This window comes from Haemaphysalis longicornis, unplaced genomic scaffold, assembly GCF_048455015.1.
Source record: "Haemaphysalis longicornis isolate Haplotype H1 unplaced genomic scaffold, Haemaphysalis longicornis Haplotype H1 scaffold_20, whole genome shotgun sequence".
Classification (NCBI taxonomy): Eukaryota; Metazoa; Arthropoda; class Arachnida; order Ixodida; family Ixodidae; genus Haemaphysalis; species Haemaphysalis longicornis.
The window spans coordinates 5,577,907-5,591,623 of NW_027526296.1; the positions used below are offsets into that span (position 1 = coordinate 5,577,907).

The 13,717-nt window shown below is 47.9% G+C and overlaps 3 non-coding genes across 3 annotated transcripts; 2 read left to right on the forward strand and 1 right to left on the reverse strand.

The window, feature by feature from the left end:
• The first annotated feature begins 3,876 nt into the window (after positions 1–3,876).
• Trnap-ugg (transfer RNA proline (anticodon UGG)) lies at positions 3,877–3,948 on the forward strand. Its single transcript has one exon. It is a non-coding gene; the product is annotated as a tRNA-Pro (tRNA).
• Positions 3,949–6,705: 2,757 nt separating this feature from the next.
• Trnap-ugg (transfer RNA proline (anticodon UGG)) lies at positions 6,706–6,777 on the forward strand. The gene has a single exon. It is a non-coding gene; the product is annotated as a tRNA-Pro (tRNA).
• Positions 6,778–9,340: 2,563 nt separating this feature from the next.
• On the reverse strand, positions 9,341–9,412 carry Trnap-ugg (transfer RNA proline (anticodon UGG)). Its single transcript has one exon. It is a non-coding gene; the product is annotated as a tRNA-Pro (tRNA).
• Positions 9,413–13,717: the final 4,305 nt, after the last annotated feature.

Sequence of the window (13,717 nt, forward strand, 5' to 3'; positions counted from 1 at the left end):
TAGTAGAAATAGTGATTTATCTCCGCCCGCGTCCGATTTGTTCCCTTCAGAAAGGGCGACGTGATAGCCGAGGGGTCGGCTATAATAAAACCTGCTTTTCGATATCGTATACGAGCAAATAGATTTGTAAATCAGGGTCCGTTTTTTACTTGCAATGCCAAAAATTGCCATTCCGGCAGTTATTATGACGGAAAAAATTACTGTCGGGTGGTCTACTTCATCTCGATTGATAGCAACGGGATGCCGGAATTGCGCCCAACTCCATTATCATGGGCAAACGTTAGTGGAAGTTCTTCTGTGGAAATAAAAAAGCGAAACGCGGCGCTACCACGCGCATTTGAAGGCGGCTCTGAGCGGCCGTCGGCTCTGGCGCGGTCGCTTCTGTTCCCTCACGTACGTCACGTCCGGCCGCCGCTATGGCCGCCTTTTCTATTCAGTTTCGGTTCCGAAAACGCGAATGTCGCGAGCCGTTTTCATCGTGCGCGTTGATGTTTGAAGCGCAATATTTTGCATTTCGCACCCTTTTTATATGAACTGTTAGGTGACATTATTTTTACATTGTCGAAAATTTGAGTGCAGTTGGCCTTTAAATATACGTTTTGTTACCCACGATCTTCATTTAACCTGCTATAACTATTAAATGCCTAGTTTCGCCAAGCTTGAATTGTTTATTTACTTATTTTTTCGCAGATAAAAGGCGTTACATGGCTGGTGTCACGAGCGTCCCCCAGAAACATAGGCTGTGCCGCATATTTCTAAAAATTGTTGCAAGCAAATGCTACAGTTTATCATTCCGACCGTTCTTCAACCTTACGCGGGGTAACGAAAGATACCGACTCGAATGAACGGCCCCATGTCAGGCATATCGGTACAGCTTGACATTATTTCATATTTTATTCACAATTCATTTTTGTTTACCTGTATATTTTGAGCTCCCTCATTTGCAATTTTTTGGCTTTAAGGCAATCTTGCCGTTTTTTTATAGAAGCTTTCTGCAATATCCAGCTCGCTGTCACAGTAAATTGTTCCTTTAATCAGAACCCTGTAGGGTTAAGTACACTACAGCATTGTTCTTTCGGAGGCATTTGCACCCTTCCAGGCTTTGCCAAAATGCTTCTTGTGAGCAGCTTTTAACCGCGGAGCTGTTTTAACTGGCCGTAATGTAAGGCGCGTAACGCGTACCGCGTTGAAAATACCAAGACAAGGCCGAGCGCTCGTGAGCGCGTGCCTCGCGGCGACCGCCGAGCGTCCCTGGCACGCGCAGTGGCTGTAGCAAAAAAAAAATATCCTGGGCCATCTCCCCTAACGTGAAGCCTGGGGAGGGGCGACGTATGCAGTGTATAAGTGTATTCTTGGCGCCTTGGCGTTTTTGCCCACGGAGATGAAACTGTCGGGGGGTGGAGGTATACAGCTTTGCTGTCAGTCTCATGTCTTTGAAGCACGATTGATTGATTGATTGATTGATTGATTGATTGATTGATTGATTGATTGATTGATTGATTGATTGATTGATTGATTGATTGATTGTAGGGTTTAACGCGCCGACGCAACGCAGGCGATGAGGCGCGCCGTAGTGGAGGGCTCCGGATTAATTTTGACCACCTGGGGATCTTTAGCGTGCGCCGAAATCTCGTACACACGGGCGTTTTTGCTTTTCGCCTCCATGAGAAAAGCGGCCGCCGCGGCGGGGAATCGAAACCGCGACCTCGTGCTCAGCAGCGCAACGCCTTAGCCACTGAGCCTTTGAGTCTTTGAAGCACGTAGTGTTCTAGCGCGAGGCGTTGGAAAACGGGTGTCCCAGTGTGTTCTTTTAGTACGCGTTACGTTCCAAAGTGAGGCGTTGGAAAGCGAGTGTCTCGGTGTTTTGGTACCGTGACTACGTGATACAACGACGACATGACACAATGACGACATGAGACTCCGACAGCCCGAGCTCCATATGTGCCTTGTTTGGTTACGTTACGCCATCCCACGGTCACGTGAATCAACCCTCAGGTCAGAGCTTGGGCACCAAGTTCGTCTGTCCAACGACTGGTTGCGTGTGATCCCCTGAGAGGCTTCGCCCCCTAAAAAAATACTGGCGAAAACAACGAGGAGCGAGAAAATGCCAAGCACTCGTGAGCGCGTGCCTTGCGGCGACCGCCCAGCGTCCGCGGGCTACGAGTGGGCAACGTCTTACCCAGACAACTTGCAGATCCCTCTTCCTCGATTTGACGAGCAGGAGCTGGTGGAAGTATACAATGGCGAGGATGAGGTTGGAGAACGCTTTCCCACTCCCAGTAATGGTTGCCATGAAGAACATCAACGCATATGACGATGACTATAGCACAGTGCACAGCGACGACAGAACATGTAAGTACACAATTTCAAACGTATAAATAAATCCTGCAACTTCACTACACGTTTCAAGCCTTGCGCGACTTAGTGCAAGCTTCCCCAGTTTTTTTTTTTTCCTTTGAAATTGAATCTCCGTTTCTGCTTGACCAATCACAAACGTTTCGACTTAACTTGACTTGGCCTTTGTAATGGGAGAGGCTTCGAAACGGTGCAGTGCTGCTCCACGCGCATATGTCGCAGAAATGAGAGAAGAAGCTGTGGTATACGCACATCTGTCTAATGAGGTCGGGAGGCTCTTGGAAGATTGAGCCCTGCACACCGAAGGTGTTGCGTGAATTTTTCGCACAGTGCCAGGAGATGAATGGAGAGAGAGAGAGAGAGAGAGAGAGAGAGAGAGAGAGAGAGAGAGAGAGAGAGAGAGAGAGAGAGAGAGAGAGAGAGAGAGTTAATAAAAAAATTGAAGAGGTAGCCCCACCAGCAAAAGGACTGACTACGCTAAATGAGGGTGGTGCATACGGGGAGATCAAATAGAGAAAAAAAGGGGTGGGGCAAGCAACATAAAGCACCGAGTATACATGGTGATATAATGATAAACACGGTGATGAAGCAAACGAAACATCGCTGCACAATACATGACGTAATCGGAAATATAGGGCCCGTAACTGTATGTACACGAAAAAAGACGAAAAGACGAAAAAAAGCAAGCCCAGGGGGTCCATAAGATCTCATCCATCTTTGCCCAACCGAGCAAGGCAAGAGTGACGTTGTTGAGCCAAATGAAGCGTGGGAAAGGGAAAACGATGCCCAAGTTAGCGCTGGTGCAGACACACTGCAAGTCCTACATCGTATAGTAAGACCTCGAAGGGATCGACATCGATTCACGTGTGTGTTTGCTAATCTCTCTCATTTAGATGCGCACCCGCCGCGGCGGCTCAGTGACTAAGGCGTAGCGCTGCTGAGCACGAGGTCGCGGGTTCGATTCCCTGCCGCGGCGGCCGCTTTCCTGATGGAGGCGAAACGGAAAAACGCCCGTGTGTTCGAGATTTGGGCGCACGTTAAAGATCCCCAGGTGGTCAAAATTAATCCGGAGCCCTCCACTACGGCGCGCCTCATCGCCTGCGTTGCGTCGGCGCGTTAGAACCCTACAATCAATACAACCATTTAGATGCGCACAATGAGGCGTGACTAGGCAGACGACCTGCACTTCTCTGTTCCTAAAGTTTTTAGCGGGACGTTTGAATGGGGGTTGTTTCAGCTCCTGCTTGCCACCGTGGGAAGAGCTGCAAATGATTTTAGATCACATTTGAATGGCACATATACTGCCTCAAAATCGGCTAGGAAACGAATCCTAATCTTCGGACGTCTTTTCTGCATTTGCGAATGATGGGAAGCGTTGTCTTACATATCGACTACTGGAGAATCTGATGCAGCAAGGTACGACGTGATGAGAATGAAACTGGTCGAGAAACCAGATTTTGCGGGCGTCGTACGGCAGCCAGTCACTCCCCGCGTTGCCCCGTGCGAGCCTCCGTACGCAGCGGCCCGTTGGTCTAGGGGTATGATTCTCGCTTTGGGTGCGAGAGGTCCCGGGTTCAAATCCCGGACGGGCCCCTGAATTTTTTTACGCTTCGAAAAATGAAATCGTGGGCGATCACCCAAAGGTACCACGACACGCGAGGTGCCACGCGAGAGCTGTTTACGTATAGCAAGACGATTATGATGAATCGCAAGGGCAATATATCATACGATACGTGCCTAAGTTGTTGCTTTATAAGAGAAAAAAATGTTGATATCGGCCTTACGTCCACGGCGTAGGAGATATTCTGTTAAGAATGACATTAGCTGAGATTTATTGCTGATGCCCCGTGTACACATGGGCTGAGTGTTATGTGTGCGCGAACATCTATCTTTAACAATCATGACCACCGCTATGACCGCCACCACCACCACCCCATCACAATCATAATCATCATCATCATAATCATCAGCATCATATTTTTTCTATTTGTGTTCTTTGCCGGACGAACCACTCCAGCCACTTCTGCCGTGAGTTTGCCGAGTCCTTTGCCCTTTGCCCTTGAATTTTTTTTAGTTCATCTCGACGTCGAGTCCCCATACGGACTACACCTATGGGGGTCACATTTTATTGGTAGCCATTCTGCTACAATAATAGCTAAGCTGTTCTTCTTACATGACGAGTCCCGCTCTAACGTCACGTGTCCGGAATCCTAGTTGAATGTAATTTCAGTGTTGCTCTTCCGGCAGATACGAAGGAGTCTTCAAGCCGCTAGTAAACGTGTTGCGCTTCCTGAGCCTCGAAACTGGCCACAAGGTTTACATGCGAAAGCAGCAGTTGTACCTTGGAATCATGGAAGAAATATAGCTTACTTGGAAAATGTCTGAGGCCTGCCGATAGACTGGTGTTTTTTTTTTCTTTAAATGGTGACAACAACGAGCAGAACCCCTGATCGAATTCGGAAGAAACCATGCAGCTGGGGAATTCACGCTTTTATAATCGCTTAATGGGTCTCCAGCTCCTGCATGCCAGCCTCCTGGTCAATTGAGTCTCAATCTTTGTGGCCTAATTTCTGCAGCCAAGCAATGAATGTGTCATTCGATTCTTTACCGGCCGCTTTATCTGGAAGGCTTGGAGTACGAGTGCCCTCATATTCTAGTTTCAATTGTCTGTAATCGCATTATTTTATTCAATTGCAAGAACGTGTTTGATAACGCATGACGACGCTGCTGTCACCGATAAACTGCAGATAGTGGGAGGATACCGACCGATTTCTACGCATGATGTTGAGTACAATATATTTGCTAAGCTTCTAGCTCACCGTCTCCAATCTGTGATCGGATTTCGGGTTGGCTGCCACCAGACATGTGAAATCCGTGGGCGTATCATTGAAACAAACGTACATATTGCCAGACCTGTGTTTGAGTGCCTCACGGAGACTGTCGCGCAAGTAAAACTTTATTTGGCAACAGCGTATCACTGTGTGAGTAAACAGATCCTGTTCCGTATACTCTAACGCGTGAAAAAAATTGTATCGGTGCTTCCCCATGGAATTCGAATCTGCTACGACAATGGCTGAACTCAACCTATGCGCCTTCCTTCGTCGTGCGTCACAAGTGTTCTGTTCTGCTTTGCACGTGGAGACACAGTGCGTATGTGCTGGAAATAAAATTGCGCTGAAAGGACAGGACGGACAGAAGAAGACACACCACACAGCGCAGACTAACGAAATGAGTTGATTTCCACACTAGTTTATACTACTATCAAGTAGACATGTGGAAACAAGAGAAGTTTTTAATACTTAACTACAACCACAAAAAGCAAAGAAGAACAATTAACGGCACACTTTCACCATGACACGCATGCCGTCTCTAACAGATTAGACCCCATCAAGAAACGCGATTTCTATGTCCAAGAACGATAGTAAAGCGACGCTAATGCAAACATCAGCCTGGCGCACAATTTCATGCCCCTCTATTATTTCCCGTGTGAGCGAATTACGTTTTCTAGCGAGCACGTTAGTTTTTTCTAAAAAATGGAGAACACTATCACGGCAATGAATGTCAAGATGCCCGATTATCGAGTTACTAACGTTAGCCTTGTGCTCAGGAAGCCTATCGTATAACATCTGCCAGTTTGGCCGATGCATACTTTTTTTCAGGGCAACGAAATAAAGTTGTTTCTCGCATGTGCGTATACAAGAAACAATCTTTTTCGAGAGTTTACGGTTCTGGATTCTTGGTGTGAACCCCAGTGCCCGCGGCGCAATTTTGCTTTTGCGTTAGTAAGGCAAGTGTGGAAACAGCCCTAGCTATAGCGATGGAGGTTTCGAGGACTGCAGGGAAATTAGAGAAGACTTGTTGTTTCGAGATTGCGCGATGAAATACGTTTATTTTGGAGGCATGAATCAGAATAGCTATAACCGGTAAATCGGCGTTCCTCTTCTGCAGTTTCGCAATACCGAGCGGGACTGGTCGGTGCTGCAAAAATACGGCGTCCACCAAGCGACTACTCAGACCTCTTTTTATTCCTGAAGTAGTTAGCGGAAAATGCGAATATAATGGCAAAAGTTGCTATGGCCCCGGTATGAAGCGTTCGAATTTGGCTTCGTTACATGTATTCCTGCGAAAGGGGTGGGAGTCGGGGACGAAAAGCTTTAGCTTCTGCGGCGTATCTCCAGCGGTTCACTGCAAAGAGGGCTTTTTAAGCGTCGGCTGGAAGAATATAAAGGAGCCGCGTTCGCGGGAACAGACCGCGGTGAAACTTAGAGCCGCTCCAGAAACCGGATTTTGTCATCGTTGTGCGGCGACCGCACTTTACCGAGTTGCTCAGTGCGGGAGTGTGTGCCCGGCGGCCCGTTGGTCTAGGGGTATGATTCTCGCTTTGGGTGCGAGAGGTCCCGGGTTCAAATCCCGGACGGGCCCGGCGCTTTTTTTGTTCGCTGTTAATAACAAGCTCGTTCCTGAACAATGCTGCTGACACGTCTGCGACATTTTATTCGCTATGGCAATGAAGCGAACAAGGAATGGCTAGCTATGTCATGTAGATCCGAAAAAAAAAAAAGGCCGCGTATCTGCCCCTTTCATTGCAAATGTCGACGAAAGACGACAGTCGTCTGGCGCCCCTGCCTGTCTCCCTTCTCTTTCCCGCCCACCTCTTATGCTGTTCCTCTCCCGTCTCGCTCCTCCAAGGTAAACAATCTAGAGGTTTACTAAAGGCAGTTTAAATTTACCGCGTTCCGCTCCCCAAGGGCCGGTGCCTCAATCAAGCGCTGCCGTACGGCGGAGACGCTGAATCGAGGCACCCGACTACAACGTTCCCCTACTCCATGCACGTTCCAAGCGGAACGGGGAACCTATCTACTGGAACCTTTCGGTACTGTTGCCGTTTTTAAAATGCTGCCAGGAGCTATGGTGCCGCAGGCGACAGCAGGCGACGGAGTGATTTTTGAAGCGTAAGCTACACTGGCCGAGGTTGAGCAGTTTCGCGTGTGCCGTGAAGGGCCATTCTGCGCAAGCGCGAGGGACATTGGAAGTGGATTGGATTGGATTGGATTAAATTGGATTGGTTTGGATTTGGATTGGATTAAAGTGGATTGTGTTGCGCCATAGCCGCGGCAGATGCACTGGCGCCGGCGCGTGCCCAGGTGTGCGCCTCAATTGCGCAGCAGCCTAATCTGACGCTGCACCGGAGGCGCTTGATAGCCGTTTCGCGTGGCTCGTGAAGAACCGCGCTGAGCATGTGCGAGGAGCAGTGACTGGACAGGACTTGAGTTGACTGGACTGGACTGGACTGAACTGGATTAGACTGAATTGTACTGGACTGGACTGGACTGGACTGGATTGGACTGGATTGTTGAACCTTAGCTCACGCTACATATATCCTGGCATAGCAGAGCTAAGCCACTACTAATTTTTTTTTTCTGCAGTGGATGTGGTATTTCATTCGCTATCTCAAAAATAAATCATCCATAAATTTTAAATAAGGAACAGTGCCAATATCACTTCTGCATTGATTTTCTACCTCATATTTGCGTAATGTTTTGTTCTTGTTCAACAATGTCGACAAGTATGAGCATTGCCACCGTTCTTAGACGTTTATATTTGGCTGTGAGTATATAAGACTATTGTGCAGCTTCTGTTTCACCTTGGCCGCGTGGCTGAATAGAGGGACAGACACATAGACATGCACACAGACTAAAATTTCTCCATTCAAGTAGCCCAAGAAAGACTGTCGACTTTAAAAAAGAATCGGCCAACGCTTACGCCGCAACCTGCAATGCTCAAACACAGCGTTACTGTGCTATGCTGCAGCTACATCAGAGTGCTACAAGGTTGCGATGACACTACACAGCGGTTGTCCCAAATCGTCAAACGCATTAGTTAAACGCAAATGATCGGTCATCCAACGTCGGTAGCGCATACACGATTCCACCACAGCATCGTCCTTGTGCACAGACGGAGGACATTAATGGTCTCGCAGTAGCGGTACAGTGTACATACAAAAACGTGAAACCAGGCGACGGGTGACTTTCGTCACTGAACCGGGTGTATACCCCGGGGCGGGCTTACGTTTCTTGTCGTTCGGCGTCTACTTGATGAGCGGACGTAAACGATGTCAATGGTGCGAGGAAGAGACCTCATAATCGCATTGGCATCCAGCCGCTCGTTCCCTGGCGGTTCTACCAACCCTACGACATTCCGTAGCAGCGCCCAAGCGGAACAAAATGGAATATACGGGTTTTCAATCAATCCTCAAACTGTCCACCACCGTTCATCGAGCGACGCACATGACTCAGACGCCCGGCTGTATCAGGCCGGAGGTTTCAGTGAATACGTGTATCGACTCGACGTCGGCCGAGATGTTTCCACATTGCGGTTTTACTTCGACTTTTACACACGTGCCACGTATGTTTATTGACCTCTGAACCTTGTTTGGAAACGCTGCCCGCAGGACACACGCACACGAAATCTGGAAGCGGTTTCAAGTCGTCACGGAACATCAAGTAATCCCACACACAATGTTCATGAAGGGATGGGTTGTGCCGGCGCAGTTTTTAGAGCTCTGCGTTAAAAATCTTCAACATGGGAGATTGTCTTAGAAGCAATGTATCTTGCGGCTGTGATGGGAGAAGACATCCATATATTCCGGACGTGGTACTGTTGGCCATTTGTGTTAAACGATTCGTGCTTTACGACTTGTGACGATCCTTACGTATACTATCAAGACGCAATCGCAGTGTCGTTGTACCGCGATATCACTGCCGCACCTGCACAATTGTGCTGCATGTTAGCATTCGTAGTCGACCAATCGTGGGCCGATTTTGTTTTTTGTATCTACATGACGTTGCCAGCTACTCTCTTGTTCGCTGCATTCTCCTATCGAACAAAACGTCTCAGACCTGTCGACAGCTTCCTTCAGGAAGGAGACCAACTTACAACAAAACAATTGTTGTTTTTTTTGTCAATAGTGAACAAAAAAGGCGTCGGGCCCGTCCGGGATTTGAACCCGGGACCTCTCGCACCCAAAGCGAGAATCATACCCCTAGACCAACGGGCCGGTTCGCACACGCAACGACTCGGAAACACGTTGGCTGCCGTCAAGTGTTTGTAGAATCCGGTTTCTCGAGCGGCTCCGTTCTCACGACGTCGTGCCTTGAAGTAGAATTCATCGGATTTTCTTAGTCGTTACATAAGGCGATTCCCGTTATTCGCAACCGCTAAAGATTCGTTTGCAGACCCGGATTCCTTTGGTCGCCGTGTTGGTGGTAACATACGCCATTTAAATGTCCCAATAAAATCATTTCGAGCTCTCCCCTCAGTGGCACGCAGAAGCTGGAGCATTGTGCAGGTGGCTCCAACTTAACGGGCGCAATTGTAAACGCTGCTCAATCTCAGCCGGTGGACTTTGCGGAGCGGCTAAAGCCAACCTTGTGGCTTTCCATCTGACTGTCATGCTTGAGGATAACGCCATCGTTATACTCCCCTCCAGCTAATAGAGAGTTTTAGCATAGCGTGCTCCGTCCGTTTACGCTACGGCGGCGGGTAGCGGGGCGCGACTGGGGAAAGCAAATTCGTCACGGTGAAGTGGATTAGTTGCGCGCGGCCTGCCTTCGCCATGCCCGCTCTTTCCCTCCGCTGAGGGGCAACCTATGCGCAGTCCGGTCCCGATACCCGCTAACCTTAGCGTAGCGTACGGGAGCCGCTATGCTAAAACTCTCTAATAACAATACATCAGTTCTGTATAATTTGTGTACATGTTGCTCGCTGCCCGAATGTTGCTTGTGCGCGTGCAATATTCGCTCTTAGTGCTCGGTCTTAGAATACTGATGCTTTATTCTGCCGGTCAATATGGACTGATTTCCACTTATCTCTCCATGCCGATTGCCGATGTTTCAGCAGCCATCTGGAATAACCAGTTTTTATTTTCGGGCGGAGCGCTTCATGGTGCAGCGGCATCAGAAACTTCGGAGTCCGTCGAAACCGTTTTGCTCGTCGATTCCAATCTCGTGTTTTGAGTTTTGGTGCATTAATTGTCGGCGCAAATCGACCCGCAGCATTCATCGTAAGAGTAAGTTATGAATCTGGGGTAGGATTGAAATAACATTTTCGCTACGTGTGGGGAAATGCTGGCACAGAAAGGCAACATTGCTCACAGTATAGAAAAGCAGAATGCAGGGCGAAAATACGGCCCGTGTTTACGGGTTTACACTGGTGACACCAGGAGAAAGAACACGCGGGTTGAATGTGTAACTGTCAATGTGTAGCTTGTGGAAGAAAACTCGTTGCTTGGAACTATGCAAAAAACGTTAGGGGCGCAGTGGGAGATATAACCCGTTACACCATGCCCAGCACGTGGCAATTAAGGCAGAAAATGTCGACCACAAATGACACGACGTAACATATTGTCAACGTTCTTTAGAGCACACATTTCAATTGAATTCTTAAGAAGAGACCTTTGCAAAGTTTGCGCTTTCCACTGCAAAAGAAAAACAAAGAGTTTCAGCTCAAGTTTATGCCCAATTGAAATGCACTGCATTATTGCATAACATTCTTGAACACTGCTCTACTGGTCGCTATAAAATTCGTTCAATCGCACTAATATAACTGCTTCTCATGTTACCTCTCGAGAGAAATGGAAATGCCGAAAGTAAGAACCCTTACCAATATCAAAGGAATTATTTTGTCTGAATGCAAGGAAAGCTGTTGCGGGTTATGCAAATGCAATCGGCGAGTGCCGTTGCAGCGCAGTCTGAAGTTCTTCCTCATTGCCGTTTTGGAAGCGGCCGGCGCATCTCTACGTGAACAGAAATCAGAGCATTCAGAGAGAGTGGGTGGCCTATTTGTTGTCCTCAAAAACACGAATGAGGTGAAACTGCGCAAGAATGTCTATTTTTATTTCTGTTTCAAGCGTTGGATATTTTGCGCTCCGAAGCTGCACTTGGGCTGTGGAAGCACGCCGTAGTGGAAGGCTCCGGGTTAATTTTGACAGCCTGACATGCTCTAAACTTTTATCTTTAACGCGCACCAATATCTGTACACACGGGCCTTTTCATTTTTCGATCGCCTCCATCAGAAAAGCGGCCCCGCTGGAAGCATAGAACCCGGGCCCTTCGGCCGAGGGTCGGCTGATTCGGGACTGTGTCCTCAAGCAGTCGGTACTTAGTCAATACCACGCCAACGTGAACTCGTCTGCGCGTAAGTGTGACCCTGTACGCATTCTGCGGACTCGCTCGTGGAGCAATGAAGGCTGCATTGAAAAATGCGGAATTCAGTATAGAAAATATTGCCCTAAACAAAAAAATCAACTTGAAAACACGCACACAAACATGCGCTATCGCGGGTTTGAACTAGCGGATTACAAAACAATGCCCATAATGCTCCAGACTAGCGTCACTAAATAAAGGCTTTTAGAGTATCGGCACTTTTTTTCTCTCATTGTTATGTCCGCCGGGATTTTCATTGGCCGGTCGGCTTCACGTGATATTTGTTTACATATGAGCGCAGCCATTTTGTTTCTGGGCGCATCTCCTCTCTCCCTCTCTCTGCTGCGCGGGCGCTAGAGCGGCCGGTCACACTCTGCCCGTCACAACCCGCGGTGGTTTCGTTGGAAGAGATGGCAACACTGCTAGCCAGAAACAAAATGGCACCCAAATGCTTCTGGGTGCACGAAGTGGCGGTACTCTTAAGCGTAGCTTATTTAGTGACGCTGCTCCAGACCACTAGGCCATAACCACAGCGCTGATGGGGAGGGAAATTTAAAGTATATATATATTGATAGCCTATTTATTTTTTTTAGTTTCAGCATTCCCAGCAGCCTAGATGACTATTTCTTGAATAACGCTCGTGCGGTAAGCGTCCCCCAATTCCCACAAATATCTTATCTCTAGCGACAGCATTCCTTAGGCAGAAAAGCGATATCACAAGTTTGTGGTCGTGCTGCTGACCGCTTAGTTCAGCACCTAATTCAGCCCTTAGTTCAGTTTAGTTCACCGAGCGCAAAAAACCTTAGATTTGCACTTTACAATAACAGTTCCGGGTGATTTTAATTCTTTACTACCTATATTACTTCGCTGACTCTTTTACCACGTTTAATTGGCCTTATATTTTTCTACTAGCGTACCAGTCATCGAAGCATCCCATGTGTGCTTATGTGCAGCTACGTGGACTTTATAGACTTTACTACGCTTGATACACTCTACAAGCTAGCAAACTAAAGGCAGATTCGTCGAGGCACGTATCGTGTCGTGGTTCAGCTTCAACTGAGCGAATGAATTTCGACGATCCGCCGGCGGTCGGCCGACTGACTCTGTCAGACGGTCGGCGAGCCTTGCAGTAGCGCAGTCAAGCCCAGCCATGTCGAGTGAGCGTCGTACGAAACGTCATCGAAAATTGGCAAGGAGGATGCAAAAAGGGGAACGTCCCTTTCCAACTGATTTTTCGACTAAATAAAGTCGCGTAATCGCACCGAGAGTGTTCGAAACATGGCTTAGGGACTCAGGACTACAACTTGCGCAAGTAATCTCACAATGTTTACAAATCACTTCAGTGTCCCTTTAATCAAATCGCATACCTTGTCAGTTAAACCACGGACGGTCTGGACGCGCTCTCGAGCGCGTCTAGCCCGGCTGTGGTTAAACGAACGTCATCTGCAGCTCTGCGTCAAATACAGGGATGGTCAACTGGCGCCCCCTGGCCGCAGCTGCCTTCCCCGGACTCTCGTGAATGACAGTAAAATGTTGATTGAATTTTGGGACCTAACAGATGGCTTAGGGGAAGAAAAAAATTTAACAAGATGGCAAGTTGGGCGAGTTGGTGCTGATTCATATCGACAACAGGCGCGGAAAGACGTAGACTAAGAAAGAAATACATTAATCATTAGTAATCATTAGTAATGATTAGCGCGTCGTCCTGTGTATTTCTTTCTTAGTCTACGTCTTTCCGCGCCTGTTGTCGATATGAAAAAAATTTGATCCGTAGAGTGGCTTTTTACGTTACTGACTCTGACTTCGCTGTGCTTGAAAAAAAAAAAAAAAAATTGCAAGTGCACGATATTTCCGACGAGTAGATTGGTAACTCAAGATGGAAACGTGTCTATTTAAAATTATTGCGTGGTCTAACGATGTTTGCAACGTCGCATTGTGGCTTATCTTGGTGCCTGATTTTGTTCTGTGCCAGTATGTCCAGATTTCGGGGCATTTGAAAGGTCTCCAGGTGGTTTCAATTCATAATCGTAAGTGCTTGGTAGCCCGGGTGTAGCGTTGGCGCGTACAGCCAGATTTCGATTTTTTTGAGACGGTATATTGTCTGCCTTGGGTTGCCTAAAGCGAAAATTTTGGTCTGTCTGTCTGTCTGTCTGTCTGTC